The sequence below is a fragment of the Octodon degus genome, unplaced genomic scaffold (assembly GCF_000260255.1).
Source record: "Octodon degus isolate 3935 unplaced genomic scaffold, OctDeg1.0 scaffold00095, whole genome shotgun sequence".
Classification (NCBI taxonomy): Eukaryota; Metazoa; Chordata; class Mammalia; order Rodentia; family Octodontidae; genus Octodon; species Octodon degus.
Genome location: NW_004524671.1, coordinates 4,804,820 through 4,810,819, shown reverse-complemented (window position 1 = coordinate 4,810,819; position 6,000 = coordinate 4,804,820). Strand labels below are relative to the sequence as shown.

Genomic DNA, 6,000 nt, shown 5'->3' with positions numbered 1-6,000 from the left:
AAAAAAAAAAAAAAAAAAAAAAAAAAAAAAGTCATGAAGCTTTCCTCTACATTTTCTTCTAGAAACTTTATAGTTTCAGGTCTTATGTTTAGATAGTTAATTTATTTTGAGTTAAGTGTGTGTGTGTGTGTGTGTGTGTGTGTGTGTTAACAGAGATTGAACCGAAGATCTTTGCACTGAACTACATGCCTAGATTTCTAAAAACATTTTGAAACAGTGTCTCTCTAATTTTCTAAATTGCTCAGGCTGGGCTTGAATTTGTCTTTTTGAGACAGGGACTTACTGTATAGTTTAGACTGGCCTTAAGTTCTGTTTGTAGCCCAGGCTGGTTGAACTGACAGTGATCCTCCTGCCTCAGCCTCCCAAGTGCTGGGATTACAGATGTGTACTGCACATCCAACTTGAGTTGCTTTTTGTATGGTATAAGGTTAAATTTCTTTCTTTTGTATGTGGATATCTGGTTCTCCTGATACCACTTGCTGAGTAGTCTGTTTCCCAATGGTGTGGTTTGGCACCTTGTCAAAGATCATTTGACTGTATACGTAAAGGTTTATTCTAGAATTTTCAGTTCTTTCCCATGGTCTGCCAGCTGTTAGGGAGCTGCTTGTTCCCTTGGGCTATTCTGCTGGAAGGCCTCGTCATGCTGCTTTTCTGATGAACTTGGCTGTTCTTGTCCGAGGAGAGGCTCAGGGTCTTGTTGTCACTGAGAATGGCTATTGTTCATTTGTCCTTCGTTTTGAGCATTGCTTCCTGGCTCTAGTACAGATCTGTCAGCTGCTAGCACAGACCTCTATCCTGCTGGCATAGACTTCCTAGGTTCCACCACTGACCTTTGACCTTCTCAGCACAAATCTGTGAAAGAGGCTGGCACAAGACAGCACTGTAGTGGGCTCTTGACCTCCTGTTGGACTCATTCATAGCATTGTTATATGCTCTAGGTCTTCAGCTGGACATTGTCCTGAGATCCAGGCCCTCAGCTGGATTCTTTGGTCTTTAGTGTGTGGACAGATCTCCTGTACTGTTTTTGTATGTGACTCTGTGGGGGACTATTATAAAATAATCTTTTAATTAAGTGTCCTGTATTGTATTATTTTCCCTTGGAGACCCCCAGACTATAGCACCATTACTTTCCTCAGTCAGGATTGTTTTGGTTTTTCTGAGTCCTCTGAGATTCCTATAAATTTTTATTTTTCCTTTTATTTCTGCAAAAATGCCAGTGAGATTTTTGATAGGGACTGCCTTGAATTTGTAGATTGCCTTGAGAATTATGGACATTGTAACAATATTTCCATTCAGCTGCATTTCTAAGTCTTTGTCATGTGCTTCCTTGGCTAAGCCTAGTATTTTGTACTTTTCGATGTAATTATAAATGAGTTGTTTTCTTGATTTCCTTTTTAATACAATTTGTTTTTATTGTGTAAAAGTGCAACTGAGTTTTGTATGTTTTTAAAACTTGTAATTTTGCTGAATTTCTTTATTCTAAGAGTTTTTGGGATACCTTTATATTATCTACTTATAAGATCATATCATCTGTGCTATTTCACTTCTTTTTTAGTTTGGATGCTTTAGATTTTTTTTTTTTTCCTCATTGCTCCAGTTCTGTGTTAAATAGAAGTGCAAAGAATAGTACTCCCTGTCTTGCTCCTGACCTTAAAAGAAAAACTTCCTTTGTTGTTGTTGTTTTGGTTGCTGTTGTGTACCTGCAGGTATCTTCAGGGAGGTGTGAACTCTGGAGACTCTAACTGCTTGCGCACAGACAGTATGAGCTGCCCTGGGCCTGCTAAAGCTTCACAATGAGGCTTGGAGTTTGAATGGAGCCTTGGTTGTGTTTTACATGAATTTTGGTGCTTAGCCCCTCTGAATCTTGGTATTCTTTGCAGGTTCTGAGCTATCGTGGTATCAAAGTGTAGAGGCAGAGCAGGCGCCCAGTGAATCTCTGCTTCCTATTAGGCACAGAGAAGACTATGACCCTAAGGGAAAGATTTGGATTCTAGTTCAGTGCGCTTCAAATCTTAATAGGCATACAAAATCTTAATATGCAGGCCCTGTTCTGCTGCAGGGCCTGACGCTGTGGGTTCTGGGTAAGGTCCCTGATCTGCAATGAGATGCCAGGGTGGGGATACGGCTGCACTGCAGGTCATACGCGAACAGTAGCTTTAGCTCCTACCTTCTCTTTGCTTCCTGGTAGAGCAAGACCTCTGCCTCCAGGAAGAGGAAAGGTCTGGTGATATTTTACCTCTTTTCATCAAGGAAGAGGCCTGACCTTCAAGTCAAGGTAAACTGGAGACCAGTAGGCCAGGAATACAGTTCCGTGCACTGGAGTTGGACCCGGGCAGTCCAGGTTTAAGAACTGGCTCTCCCGCCCCTCATATGTGGTCTTGAGAAAATCATTTACCCCTCAGTGCCAGTTTCTCATTAGAGTCCTTCCCTGGGAGTTTATTGTAGGGATTAAATGGGATGATAGATGCACGCTCGTAGTACCAGAGCACAGTAACCACCTCTACACGTTCAGTTATCAGGAGCAGTATTGCTAGAACATCAAGTGTAGACAGGACTACATAGACTCCAGAACAGGAGCTCCTACAGAAATGCCAATTTCCTCTTCAAGCTCAGACAGACAGACAGACAGACAGACAGACAGACAGACAGACAAGAAGTGGGTGGAGTAAATAATCTACACTTCCTGGCCTCTGACCTCCAGCAGACCTGGCAGAGGATGGCTACAAGGATGGCAGCAGCCCCTGTCCCCCACATCTTCCCCTTGGTTTCTCCCCCTTATCCTCTGTGGGTGCATTACCCTTTTATTATAAAAAGAGAGAAGCAGTAGAATGCTTTGAAACAGACCTGCGCCTGTTTGGAAACTTCAGGATTTTTTAAATTGAAAAAACTCCTGACCAAGAAAAAGGAGCCAATTTAGGATGGGCTTTAATTGGTTATTAGAGTACTCACTGGTGGTGGCACTCACTTGTCCTTTGGCTTCAGGCCACAGACAGGCATTAATAGCCCATTAATGCCACCCTGTCACTACTTTATTTCCTAATTAATACTGCTTTAAGGATAAGGGGACAGAGCTATAAAATTGTTTTATCCATTGCTTCAGCAATGAGGGGAAAATGCTATTAGCAGCTGACGCCTGTCACACATTGATGGTTGGACTAGGAATTCAGAGGTTCAGCATGGGTTTTACGTTCTTAAATTTCAACTCAGGATAGAAAGAAGTTAATTCCTGACCCAACCCAAGTTTAACTCAGGAAGCTCGAACTCCAATGGTGCAGTCAGCTCTGGGGCTCCGCGAGCATCTTAGAGGTTTGAGAAATGGGAAGGAGTGATTAAAAGATAGGATGGATTAGCCTCATTCTTCTTTTATTTATTTTTTAATTAACTTTATTGAGAAACAAATAGCAATGAGACAGTTTCAAAAGAGGTTAGTAGGACAGTTACAATAATTAATACATTGCATATTGTTGTCTTCATAGTAGTTATTCATAGTACAAGATGCAGACATGATATCCTGCCCAAACACTATTAGTACAAATCTTTCGTCTCATTGACTTAAGCTGTATATCTATCCTAACAATTTTGTATGTACAGATACAATCATTCTTTTTTAAACTGAGGAGGAAATGGAGAGAAGGAGGACAATGGCCACGTGAGGTTGGGCAGCTTGAGCACTGCGCAAGGCAGGGCTTCTCTGAACCAGCCTAATTCACGCCATAGGTGTAGAGCACCTGTGCATATTGTGACAACTTTTCAACAGATAGAACTAAGTGTCTTGAGATGATCCGTTTTGTGTTGCTCTTATAGGGTGGAAAAATCTCAGCAGAAATAGTCTTGCCCTCTAGGGGATATGTAGCAATATCTGGAGACTGACTTTGTTTTGAAATACAATACTGGGAACTGAACACAGGGAGTGCTGAGCAACTTCCCCAGCACTTTATTTTATTTTGAGATAGGGTCTCACTATGTAGCCCAGACTGGTCTTGAAGTTATGATCCTCCTGCTTCAGCTTCCTGAGGTGCTGGGATTATGAGTGTGCAGTTTTTATTATCACAACAGGCAGGGGGCTGCTAGCATCTGGGGTGCACCTGGCACCCTGAATTAAAAATCAAGTATATGTATGCAGCTCAAAGTGACTATAATGCTAGGTTGAGAGGACTGTCCAGAGGATGAAGGTGACTGTCCCTAAATCTAGCAGGGATCTTCTCACTGCCTGCCCGACATGCCCAGAGACACACAAGCCATCTGCCAACAGACCAGTAGCCCTGCTAGGTTGGGGATCGGGGGGACAGCCACGCTGGGACAAGTCTTTCACTTGGCACCTGCAGCTCCCGAGGCTCTGGGCCTCCTCTGCTTGTCCATGGGCCCCAGGGTGAGCTGGGCTTCCTGGGCTCTCCTAAGCTTTCCAGCTGTGGCACTCAGGTGTGGGACTTGGCATGCTCCGATATGTCTCCCGTGCTGCCACCACGCTTTGTTTTGGAAGGTCTGTGAACCATCAGTGGGGACATGCAGGTGCTGATTTCGAGACAAAACAGAATGAATGGACTGGTGACAGGATTCCAGTCCTAGCTTTTCCACATGCCGATGTGCACTCTAGGTAAAGTCTTGTGCTTCAGTTTTCTCATCTGTAAGATGGGGTTGGGGATGATAACAATAATTTAAGAAAGTGTGGTGAGGAGTGAGCCAATACACATAGTAGATTCAGAGCAGTTTGCTAATGCCACAGGAGACCCAATTCTGTGCATAGCACCTGACAGAGATGTGGTGACATCATTCACATAGTCCTTACTGTTGATCTGTGATACACATGAGATTAGCTGGGCGTGGTTGCATGTGCCTGTAATCTCAGTCCTCCTGAGGCTAAGGCAGGAAGATGATATAGCAAGGCCCTATATCAAAAAAAGAAAACAAAAGTGAAAGCTGAACTCTTAGGTATAAACTATCCCCCTCATTCCCTCTCAGGTTCAAGTTAAGACCTTAGCCAGTGACAGCAAAACTTCTAGAGTTTTCAGTGGCACATAGCCCCCTGCGGCACACGTGTGCAGGTTCCCACCACTATCTTGGGTCCAGGTCTCACACCTGCCTTGATCATGTTTCTGGTGCCAATCGTCAGCAGGCATTTCTCTCCAGTCCCTCTCCTTGCCAGCCAGGGGGATGCAACAGACTGTTACAGTGAGCACATATCTTACATTTTCCTAGACAGTCACAGTTTAAAAAGTCTTGTCTGATTGTCCTCCTGAAAACACTATTATTATTATTATTATTTAATGGATTTGGTACAGGGTCTACAGGGTCTCACTACACAGATCGGACTTATAGTGCTCCTCCTGTTTTCAGCCTCCCCAGCACTGGGATTACAGTGCGTAACACCACACCAGCCTCAGTTGCCTTCTCAGCGTGCCCTGGGGGCAGGGCTGGCACCGCATGTGGTGCCGGGGAGTGAGATCTGGTCTCTGTGCTTGCCTCAGCTGGCGCTTTAGTCAGCTAAGCTATGTGGTTGGCCTCAAACACTCTCTTTATATAACAATTTCCCCAGATTTGGTCTAGAAGTTATAGCCACGCTGCCTGTCATGGTCGGCTTGGCAAACTGAGGAGTAGGCAGCAAAGCGCAGGTGACGAGTAGGCACATCCACAGCCTGAGGAGGGTGGCAAGCCTCTCCATAGCAGTCTCCAAACCATCGTGTTTGCGGTAGCAGCAAGGACTAGCCGCCAGTGTACTACAGCCATTCTCCTACTACCCTACTACTAGGAAGGTTTGGTCCAAAATTTCCTGCAGGTAGTATCTGAAGGCTAGTGTGAGAAACAACACAAATATCAATAAAGCCCTTTAATAAGGAGCTGGCATAACCGGGAAGTACGAGTTCTGCTCTCAGCTGCTCTTTGGCTAGCAAGCACCAGCGCTGTGTGTCCTAGTGTCTCTGTGCCCTACATATGAGATGATCTTTTTTTTTTTTTTTTTTTTTTTTTAATTTAGGACAGGATCTACAGGGTCTCACTATGTAG

The 6,000-nt window shown here is 44.1% G+C and overlaps 1 pseudogene; it reads right to left on the bottom strand.

Annotated features, from left to right (window-relative positions):
• Positions 1 to 6,000, bottom strand: part of LOC101571777 — an 86,285-nt pseudogene that overhangs the window by 11,009 nt on the left and 69,276 nt on the right.